The sequence below is a fragment of the Equus asinus genome, chromosome 11 (genome assembly GCF_041296235.1).
Source record: "Equus asinus isolate D_3611 breed Donkey chromosome 11, EquAss-T2T_v2, whole genome shotgun sequence".
Lineage (NCBI taxonomy): Eukaryota > Metazoa > Chordata > Mammalia > Perissodactyla > Equidae > Equus > Equus asinus.
Window position 1 is genome coordinate 35754510 of NC_091800.1, and position 12545 is coordinate 35767054.

Here is a 12545-nt window from a genome sequence, read left to right on the forward strand (position 1 = left end):
AATGTTCCAATGCATGCATATACTGCATTTTCTTTTTTCATTTATCAATCAAGGGACATTCAGGTTGCTTCCGTGTCTTGGCTATTGTGAATGATACTGCAGTGAACAGAGTATAGGTGTCTCTTTGAGCTCCTGATTTTAACTCCTTTCACTATATACCCAGAAGTGGGATTCCTGGATCATATGGTAGTTCTATTTTTAGTATTTTGAGGAACCTCCATGCTTGCTTTTCCATATTTGCTCCACCAATTTATATTCCCACCAGAAGTGTACAAGATTTCCCTTTTCTTCACATCCTTGTCAACACTTATTATCTTCTATTTTTGTTAATGGCCATGCTACGAGGCATGAGAGGATAGCTCATTGTAGTTCCAGTTTGCATTTCCCTGATGATTAGTCATGTTAACCACCTTTTATATATCTGTTGGCCATTTGTATGTGCCTTCTTTGGAGAAATGTTTATTCTTGTCTGTTGCCCATTTTTTAACCAGGTTATTTGGGTTTTTGCTATTGAGTTGTATGAGTTCTTTATATATTTTGGATATTAACCCTTTATCTGACATATGGTTTGCAAATACTTTCTCCTACTCCATGGGCTACGTTTTCATCATCTTGTTTGTTTCCTTTGCTGTTCAGAAAATTTTTGGTTTAATGTTACCCCATTTGTCTATTTTTGCTTTTGCTGCCTGTGCTTTTGGTGTCTCTTGTTGAATTGCTGATTATTTTAAATAGATGTACCTAAAAATAGATGCCAGCCTTAAAGGGAATGAGGAAAGAAAGAAAAGGAGATTTTAATATAAAATACAAAGCTGGAAATAAGAGAAAGGAAGAGAAAAATGATAGCTGCAAAGTAGAGATAATATAATAGCAATAAACATTCTGTTTCAGAAGAAAAAAGAAGGATGATCTGGAAAGTGCTGCATATTGAAGATTTTGTGGCCATTTGGCGGTAGGTAGGAGAGAGTGGGCAGCTCTCCAGGTTCTTCTGCTATAGAGTTGTAAAGGTGGGATATTTTTGGAATCTGTGAGAAAATTCCCATCTTAGCTGTACTGTTCATGCTGTTAATCTTCTAAAAAATACAACTGTTACTTCTCTTACTGCCAACATATTTAATTATTGCTTAACAGAGAAAAACAACGATAAGATTTGAACAAAACATATGGCTCAGCATTGCCAGAAAACTTACATATGAACAATGTAAATTTCATTAAATTATTAAGTAAGTTTGAAGTTAGAGATAAGACTTGGGGAGTACAAAGCTTGGGGCACTAAAGTCAAAATAATGGGGCCAGGAAAGATTTTCATGTGTATATGATGACTTTCATAATTTACAGAGTAACAGAAGTTTTATCAGGGCTAAGATGGATGGAAAACGAATTCAAGTCTGTGAGAAGAGCGTAAGAAAAAGCACCGATGCATTATAACGTGTGGTATATGTAGCCAGAGACAAACATCTAATATTCAAGGAAGAGAATGTGAAGAGAGAAAGCTGAAGTGATAAGTCGCGTTGAGTCATCTTGAGGTTCTTGTTTGACATGTAAAATGTAAATTTTATTCTATTAATGACAGAGAGCAATCATGTATAGAGGAGTAAAATGAACCATTTGGCTATAATATTAAAGAAGAGTTTCAGAGAAATAGCACTGAAGTCAGAACAGATCAAATCTATGTCAATAGTGATATAGACATGCTGACACGACCAGTAAACAAATAAGTCAATGAATGAAAGCATGTATGTGCTAAACGTTGTTGACTAAATGGAATCATACATCTTTTTTTTTTTAATTTTTAAAATTATTATTTTCTTAAAAAAGGATTAAAGACAAACAAACATATTCAATCTTCTAATGAGGAATCTGAAACTCAGAAAATTTAGGTGATTTTTTAAGGACACCCAGGAATTAAAGTCAAATTCTTCACTTCCAAAGCAATTTCTTTTCCACTCAACTATTTTCTCCATCAAATTATATAAATAATAACTTAATTATTTTATTGTAATTTTATTCAAAAATTAGCATTAATAATAGCTTAACAATTGAATCACTTCATAAGCAAATGCATTTATCAGAATTTTCTATGTTTGTTTGAAAACCTTACAATCAAAGTCTATACATATTAATTAAAACATGAAAGAGAATCTGCTGCTAAAACAATACAAAAGACTGGAAAGTGCATTTTAATTTATTCTCTTAATTTTTTATGATTTTATATAATTCTATTTATCTTGAAACAATACAGAATGCTATGGGTAGAAATATATTATTTATTAATAATTTTAGATCTTAGTATAAAGCTTTCACAAACATCTTTTTTTTTCTGAGGATGATTCACCCTCAGCTGACATCTGTTGCCAATCTTCCTCTTTTTGTATGTGGCTGCTGCCATAGCATGGACCTCACAGAGGAGTGGTGTAGGTCTGTGCCTGGAAACCAAACCTGGGCCACCAAAGTGGAGCGCACCAGGCTCAACACTGGGTCACCAAGGTTGGCCCTCACACACATTTTTAACAAAACCACTATGTACTAATATCTTTTCAGGTACAGTGAGCTCATCATTACACCTCATTTCAAAACACTTTTTTCATCTATGAAAAGCACCACGCTTATTGTTATTTTAGTCTTTATTTTTTGCTGCTTCTCCTATGACCTCTCCCATTAGAGAAATTTTCCACAGATGTCTACTCTAATGTATTTATGTGCCATTGTTCATTATCCTTGAAAATATAAGTAATGTGGTTTGTATATATCTGCATTTTAATTTCTATTGTTATTGTGATAGAAATTGCATTCAATCAGACGTGCGTTTTATTCTGCACAGCTTTTGAGATCTACCCATACTGCCAATAGTCTAAGTCAGGCCTTCTCTATTTAACAATCTACTGTCATGGGCTCCAGACATACTGCTCTTATCTGTTTCCCTGATGACAGATATCTGGGTTCCCGCTATCTCACTGCATCAATAAGGCTTCGTTGAAGACTCACACATATGTCTATCTGGAAACCCTTGTTAAAGCTTTGCCGTAGTACGTACTGAGTAGAAGAATGCTATCTCATCAGGAATGAGCATTTTTAAATCCATTAAGTACTGCCAAATTGGCTTTATGAACTCAAGTAAGGCATGAGGGTGTCTATATCCCCACAGACATTGATGTAATCTTACTTTTACCTTGAGGCAATCTAATGTATATTAACTGCATCTTATGGTTTTTTAAAATTACATTTTCCTGAAATGCTAGTGAGTTTTGGCAGCTAAATTATTGCTCATGCATGTGTGTGTGTGTGTGTGTGTGTGTGTGTATGGGGGGGTGTGTGTGTTATGCATGTATAGATTTACATAGATAAGTACATTGATTAAAAAAATTTAAAAACAAAATCAAAGCCAAAGTTCAAAGTTTTTTTTTGATATTGGATTTCTGTACTTCTCTTGTTAATATGTAAAACTACTTATATTGCCTTATTAGTTTAAGATTTTTTGTGTATCTTCTTCAGAATGTGACCTACCTGTTAACTCCATCTATAATATTCTACCCGGAGCAGATAAAATTACTTTTAATGAATTCAAATCCATAGAATTTTAGCTTATGACTTGTGCTTTGGGGTGTCTTTTAGAACTATCCCCCTTAAGCTGACAAAGATATTTTCCCATATTTTCTTCTATTACATTTTAAATTTGTCTTTTCCATTTAGATCTTTTATCCATCTGGCTGACATATTTGTTTATGGTATAAAACCCTTTTTATTTTAGTCTATGTAGTGGGCCAGTTTTAAAACAATAATGTCCACGCTGATTTGTAATGCTTCTTTGATCATGTATTGTGTCCTCATATATAGTTATGTCTATTGCTGGACATTTAGTTGTACCCTTTAGTATTTTTCTATTCTTTCCCAACATCACTTGTTTGCCTGTATTTTTTATTTATACATTAATTTACTTGTTTATTTATTTGTTTATATTATCATGAGTTGGTAACATGTTTTAACATCGGTAGAACAATCTTCCTACTTCATTTCTTTAATTCCAGCATTTTCCTAGATATTTGTGAACTTTTTCCCAAAGAATCTGTTTGCAAAATTTCTTTAATTAAAATGGAATTGGATTTCTAGATTGCTTTCAGAAGACCTGGCATCTTTACCACGTTAATTCATGACATAAATGAAGACTGTGTATGCTTTTATTTATATCGTTCTTTTAAATTTTTAACCACATTTTAAAATTGTCTTCATATGGATATATGTATACTCTTCATATTTAAATAATTACATATTCAGAAGCATTATGTTTAGAAATGCAAAAGACAGTACATTTAAATTCTCTCCACATATCAATTATAAATATATTATATTTATAATTATATAATAAATAAATATTATAAAATTCAAGTTTTTAATTATGTTATTCAAAGGCTCTATGTCATGGCATATTTTGTGTTTGACCTATAGCATGTATTCTTTTGGTTCATATATGCCTAAAATATATTTTTCCCATCTTACTGTTTTAAACTTTTAAGAAATCATTATACTTAAATGTGTTTCTTTGGCATAACTGATTTTTTTGTGGGGAGGGCCTGGACGAACTGTTTTTTTCACAGTTGTTTATTTTGCCATATCTTTTTGTGTCTGTGCCAGATCTGCATTTATTTTAAACTGTGTAACAAGATTTTTAAAAATCTGAGAGTTTTATTCTTGATCTGCTGTTTATTCAGTTACATTTTTAAAAATCATTGTTATATCAGAACTCATTTTTTTAATTGTATAATATTTTCTAATGATCAACTTCTATATATTGTTTTCCGCTTTACCCTCCTCCATTTTATAGATCAATTTTTTGTACTGATTTACATGTTATATGTTATATTTTATTCTTCTGGTGGCTGTTCCATCATATTACTACCTATACCTGGGTTTATCCCCTCCTTTTTGTTGAATATCTCTATTTCACTTTTATATTACCTCCAGAAAGACAAATTAAAGTGATTTTATTGCCCTCTGCTCTTTTCCTCTCCTTTCTCCTCTGTTATAGTACAATATTAATTCTCAGTATCTAAAGACGTAGATAATTTTGTTATTGCTTTTTTAGATAACAGATAGTTATTACTCCTCTTTGCTTTCCATACATCTGCTGAAGCACTGTGTCCAATCAGAAAAGCCAAAACCTATTATGGTGCTTTAAACAGATGAATTTTAAAACTGGAAATTAGGTATAAATGTGATCAACGTTCAGATGGGGAATAATCAAGCTGGTATCTGAAGTAATTGCAGGAAGCAATGCCTACTCTAGGAAAATTATATTACTGAGTTCCCTACATGTCTGTGCTCCGGAAGTGCTGAGGCACTCAAGATTGTCAGCACGTTTCTAACCAAGCTGCATGAGTGAGCAACAAACCAGGAGCCTGGCAAGGAAGTCTGGGAAAATGCAGTTTCTAACTTCTAATCCCAGCAAGCTAGAGCAGACTGCAAAAGAGCAAGTGTGGCCTCAGAGAGAAGGACCTCTGTTTGGCTCAGGGATATTCTTCCAGATGATCTTGTGTGGGAAATATTCTGAAGACTGGAATGTTGAAGATAATTTTTATTTTTCCAGTGAATTTTCATAGCATTTTGATGGATATAAAATCTTGTTCTAAGTATCTTTTCCTTCAGTATTCTGGAAACAGTAACTCATTTTCCTAACCTTTGAATGTTGCCGTTAACAAATTTGATGTCCGTATACTTCTTGCTCTGTGGATAGTTTCTCTATAGAAACTGTAATATTTTCTTTTGTATTGTGATTCAGTGTAATTTTGCTATAATGTGTTTAGATTTACTTTTCTCTTGTATCCTTTTGGTTGCCTTATGTTTTCTTTTAACCTGAAATATCACATTTTTACTTACTTTTAAACAATCCTAAAGCATTACCTTCAAATTATTCTGCATTTTTTAAAATTGTGGTAAACAAGACCCAACATGGGATCTACCCTCAACAAAGTTTTAAGTGCACAATGCGGTGTTGTTAACTATAGGTACAATATTGTACAGCAGATCTCTAGAGCTTATTCATTTTGTGTAACTGAAACTTTATACCCGTTGAACATCAACTCCCCCTTTCCTCCTCCTCCCAGCCCCTAGCAACTACGATTCTACTCTCTATTTCTATGAGTTTGATTATTTCAGATACCCCATATAAGTGGAATCATGCAATATTTTGCCTTCTGCACTTTTCCTTTATTCTGTCCTCTGGTTCTGGTATTATATTAGTTTTTGGCATTTTTGCATCTATGTTCCAAATCAGCTGACTTTTTTCTTATTTTCCCATCTTTCTTTACCTCTCAGATAATGTCTGGTTGAATTCCTTCCAGGTCAGTGATTTATTCTTTAGCGGAATCTCTTTCACTACTGAACACATATTGGTGCTTTTTGTTGTGGTGGTGGTAGTTGTTGTATTTATCTACTACACACATTACATTCCATATTTTCAGCTGTTTCTTCTTTACAACTGCTCATTCCAGCCTTATGTTCCCAGTGTGCTCTCTTTTCCCCTTACTATTATTTACTATGGTCATCAAAATTATTTTTCTGTCTAGACCAATTAATTCTGTTTCTCCTCATGTTCTTATCATGCTTGTACTGTATGCTTTCTTTTATTTTATAACAATTGTGCTCTTCATATATTTTACTGTTCCTTCTCATTATATTCCATTAAGAGCATCAGCTTCTTTGACTCAGTGTCATTTGGCTAAAATATGACACTTCAGTCCTCAGACTGCACACCCCCTGCTGAGTTTAAGGAGAGAGAGAAGAACTAGGGAACAGATTTACCCAAAGGTCAAAAGCCACTGATGTTAAAATCAGGACTGACCTGGACTCTGCTTTCATAGTCTCAAATCCATCAACCCAGACTTTTGGGAAGCATCTATCTACCCTTATTTTAACAACTTCTCTTTTCCAAGTGCTGCTTCTTGGAAAGGTTGGGAGGGAGGCATTACAAATGATTCCATGACTCCATCATTGTCATGTGCTCCCACACGCACCATGTAGTGATGCTGTGATATCATTGTCTCTTGGAACTTCAGTGTTACTGCTCCACAGCAGAGACAGAGCATACGATACTATTCTTTCATGTTCTACCTTAGATGATCCCCTTTACTCTAAGATTATATTTCTACCACTTGAATTATCTTTGTTAATTTTCTCTCCACTTGTTTGTATAACTTCAAAGTCTAGAAGCCAAAGCTAAAAAAGTAGCTAGGAGGCAAACAAGCAAAAAGACCAAACCAAAGACTTTAGTAAAAGTCTAGTTAATACCCAGTGCTGTGAGTGATCACTGAACTCTTTAATATCTACTTCTATTGATTGAAGCCCCAAGACTCCTAATAATAGGTTTCATTCAAATTATTTTTCAAATAAAATTCAAACTGGATGAGCTAGTAGAGCTCCGCCATAGAAATCTGTTTAAACAAACCAAAAGTATTCTCTCTTAATGTGAATTCAGGCTGCATTTGGCTAGCTCGAAGTTTTACTATTAATTTTAAATTGTTAAAGATTATTTTTATCTTGTTTTTCTTTAGTTTTTTTCCCGAGGCACTTTTTATTAAAAACAAACAAACTAGTGTTGCATATTGGAAACGCATGGAAACACTGTAGCTTGTTAATGGTATGTGTGAGCATAAAAAGAATAACTGCTGTGCTACATATCCTCGAACAATAACATAAAAAGGAAAAGGAATAGAAAGGGTGGACAAGAAAAACTGACTCCTTTTTTCCATTTTTAGAGGGAGATCACACATAAAGAAACTTCCCTTTCCTTCCAACTGGTGGGTTTCTTCAGTGTGATGGATGTCTCCAATTCCTAGCCGTATTATAGTAAGTAACTCAGTGCTGCTCTGCTTGGCAGTGAAGGCAATGTAACGTATTTTCAACTGGCAGTAAAGGCGAGCTGAGATTTTTCTTTTTATATACCATTTATAAATTGATACTGTAACTCCACCAAGCAGAAGCTTTTAAAACTTAATGAGGATGAAAAATTTTGTGTATGATCATGTGTATACCTGTGTGCGTGAGTAAGTGTATGTTTAACATTCCATGTTTCTACAAAGTTGACAGGAGCAACAATCCAAGCACCTGAATATATTATATATGGATTTCCCCCCTTATTTCTTTGTAAGAGCAGCTTGACCCTTAATTTATATATTGATAATGAAAAATGCAGGACAAATGATAAAAAAAAAATCTCCGGTCTGAAATTGTAAGACACCACTGCATTATAAACATATGGTATTTCCTGTACTCTGGCTATTGTCTAAAGTTACCAGATTGGTAGAGAAAAACACAAGATTCCCAGTTAAATTTGGATTTCAGATAAACAATAAGTTTTAGTGGAAGTATATCTCAAATATTACATGGGAAAATTTATGCTATGGAAATATTCCTTGTTTATCTGAAATTCAAATTAACTCAGAATTCTGTATTTTATTTGGAAACCCTAATATAGTCCAGATTTCATTTTCATAAAGAATCATTTTGAGGAAAATATGAATTATTTCAATGTTTATGTGTGATTACAGAAAAAAACACTTAGGTGGATTAAACAGATTCTTGAAAATGAGAAAGCTGATTTTTTTCCCCTGCCTCTTTATTTCAGTAAAGTCAAGCAGTGAACAATGTTCCATAAAGGTCAATTGGCAACTGTACCATCTGCTCTGGGTCCCTAGAATAAATCTCCTGCTGGGGCCCTGATACACACGAACACATGTTGTTTTCACAAAGACCAAAATCTTATATTGTATTCTTACTTGATTCCTGCCGTGGATGCTGGCTTAACAGCGTCAGTAATGGTGTTTGTGGCTGAATTCTGGACCTTCATTATGCTGATTGCTGCCAATCCCAAGAATCAAGATTCCAGTAGGTTAAAACCACATGAAATGAAATGCTGGAATCCATGTGTTGTGGGCTAACGGGTATTACACCCAGATTACTTTTATCAGACCTGTTTATCAAGGCCCCAGGTTTTGTGAGTGTTGGCTGTCCAAGTACCCCAGCTGCATCCTTCCCTGGAGAATTGCCCTGGGAATACAAAAATGCCTACAAGGTCGTGTGTTTTCTAGTGCCCCCAGCTATCCACAGTCAATGAATGATTGATAACAGGTTGCAAAATATTGCAAGGTGGGACAACTCTGTGATGTAATGAATACTCCTGAGCTCCCTGTGAAATCAGACTGAGCCTAATCTTCAGGAAAAAACATAAATTTGCTTGGCTTTTCTCCTGCTACGTTCTCACAAATTTCGCCAGAAAGCACTACGTCAATAAATAACTTGTACATAAATCTCCATCTCAAATTCTGCTTCTAGGCATCTCAAACCAAGACACTATCTTATTTTCATAAAGGAAAATATTTATTTAGACAAAATCAAATGGGAGGGTCAAAGGTCTAACTGTCGAATGTAGAATCATAGGAGAAAAAGTATCATAATCCATAATAACTCTTCTTCCCAGCTCCTCATGGCACAACACAGCAGGTTTGCAGCCCAGAAGAATAATCCGAGAATTGCTACCACTGGGATGGACCTGGTAGCCTGAGAGTGGCTAAGAGCTAAGAAGGGGTGGTTGTAAAAAAGGCTCAAAGACAAATGTATCCTTCTTTACTGGCTTAAACCATTTCCTCCGTTGTAGTATTTTGCTTTGCAAAACAACATTAGACTTCCAACTCCAGTTGGCATATGTTGGTTTCTAGGTTGATAGAACTCTTTCAAATGAGATACCACAGTAATACCATGTTGTTGTTTTCAATCTGAGGATAGGATAGACCATACTCATAGAGTTAAATATATTTTTGGGAGATACATGTTTCATGTGAAGGTAGTTTCCTGGAAACATATGTAGATATTTACAAGTATTGATTTCCCAACGGGTAGGCTAAGGTTAATGCATAGCATATTGCAAGGTCACAGACATGAGCATCTCTTCTCTGATGTACATGACAAACAAGCACTGAAAATTACAGAATGCACTGAGGGAAATCCCCACTCGGATTCTAATGAACAAGGAGGCACTCTTTTGCATAGTGCGATGACGTTATAGAAACAACATTGGGAGAATATAACAGTGTCCGAATATGGAGGCTACAGAGGTAAGTGCTGAGTGCCTTCACATTAGAATTTAGGAAAACAAGGGTCAAAATGATCAGATTAAATTTAAACACTTTCATGTACAAGATGCTGATAAGTAAGTTTGTGTTAGAGATTTGATAAGGACTCAAAAATATAATTGCTTTCATTTGATAAAAATGAATTGCTTCCTTATAATCCTTTTATGAAAATTTATTGATGACAGTCTGTTGTACTGACATTTTATATTAAGTTGCACGTCTTTTGATTCTCAAATCTCATCTACATCCAAATAAGTAAATAGTATACTTCACTACTCACTTTTTAATAATTTAACTTGTCACCATATGACAAAAATATTGGGACTATTACACACCACTTTAACATTTTTGAAACATCTCTTACTTTGCTGCAAAATAATATGTTCACTTTTTAAGCTATGCAAGATACTGATATAATTTAAATTTTATTTTGAGGACATCTTTTTGCCTATGATAACAGAATCCCATGGTGAAATAACATGTTAAAAAGGGAGGTTTCGTTTTCGTTTTTGTTGTTACAAATAGCTAAACTCAAAGCATTCTGAACACAGATTTTTTTCCAGATTTTTAGTGTTCCTATACAAATATGCAAGTTTTCAAAGTTTTCAAATATAAAGTTCCTGACTTCTTAATTGGTTAAATATGACATATAAATGGGACTGGAACTCACTTCCCAACTTTTTTTTATTGATAGTTTCTAACAAGAAAGTTTGGAACTAAATTAAATCATAAAAATAAAATAACATTTTTTCCATCCATTTTTGTGAAAGGCACCAAATCTACCTAAGAGAATACTGTAATATATAAGGAAAATAAAAGCTAGACAAAAGTAATAGAACCTTGAAGGAAAGAGCAATAAAAGCTAAAAATCACAGCAATACTAAAAGAACACATGCATTCTCAGTAATAGATAATTGAATTCTGAATTGTGTCTCTGAGCTCACTGTGGTACGCTGCATAGGTATATATTTGTCTGATGTTTCTTAAATTTTATTCTTAGGCAGAAAAACTGGTGAACCTCTGGAAAGTGGCAATTCAGCAGGGCAATTAGCTTGCACCAATATAACTGAACACAGTGTAGTGCCAATATCCACTTCAGCAGGTTCCTGACCGCAAACTCACTCTACAATGGCTAGACCTTCACAAACCTGGACTTGTAAGATATATAGAGCCTCAGCAGGCCAAAAGAATCAGTCTTCCCAGATTAACAACAAAGGTTGGAGTATCATATGTAATTGTTTCATTTTGTCCAGACCACTTTTAACCATCAACATCCCTCTCTCCCCACAACCACATTTCTGGCCTCATCCAGTGTGCAGGAAGAGTATAGACATGTTTAGCGTGGGGCTTCTGTGTGATCTGTTGAGTGTGCATGTTCTGTAAGTCATGTAAGACAGAATAACATGGGCCTACCGAAGTGAACGCTTCCTAAGAGATTCTTCAGTCCAAGGAAACTATGGTCATTTAACAACAACTAAAATTGTATGAAACGTATCCCAGCAGACCCTAATCAAGATCTAGTGCCCTTCAGATTAGCCCCAAGTGTCTATCTTATTTTAACAGAACAATTTTCCCCTTAGTGTCTCTTAGGACCAACACTCCTTTGAGCCTTCACTTGTGTTGGGTAACTAAAATATTTTTGATAGCAATTTTCAATCACTTCTTCAAAAATATGGGAAGTCTTGATTTTTTTAAGTTATTCTTGGAGAAAAAAGACATTGCACATATCAAACATATTTTGTGTCAATAACTCCCATAATGCAAAAATAAATTGCATAACTCTACAATACTCCAGCCCCAAAGAGCACAAATTCCAAATCTCCTGCTCGATTCAGTCTACGGTTTCACTCTCCAAATAAGATTTATGACTCCACTTGGGACTTGCATTACTGGGCACTGAGGGAACCTTCCTTAGGAAGGGGAAGATGTATCTAAGTCAGGACAGAGTTCTGACAGATTTTCTCCCAGAAAGGATGGGAAGATGGAGAGTTACCTTAAATCCCTTTAAGACTCTTTTGAGGGGAACCAGTGAAGCAAGTTTGAGGTAATGTCATTTTCTGCTGCTTTATCAGTACTATCTAAGATAAATTTCACCTTCTAAGCTGCAATATATCAGGATTTTTATTGGTAGTGCAACAAATTGTCCCAAATAGAAAGTTATTCAAAGTGCTTTGCCAAAACGAATTGTTTTTCTGGTATTATGAGATTTAGATAAGCTGTGATTCTCTCAGTATGATTTAAATAATTTTATGGTAAGGAACAATCTTAAGGGGATCCAAGACACCTGATTTTTCACATATTCTATACTTGACAGGCTAAGTTGTTTACATATTAATTCTGCAATTTCCTTCATAGACCAGATTCAGAAACCATACTTCCTGTGCGACTACTGAGCTCTCCCTGAATATGCTTCATGTTAATTACTTG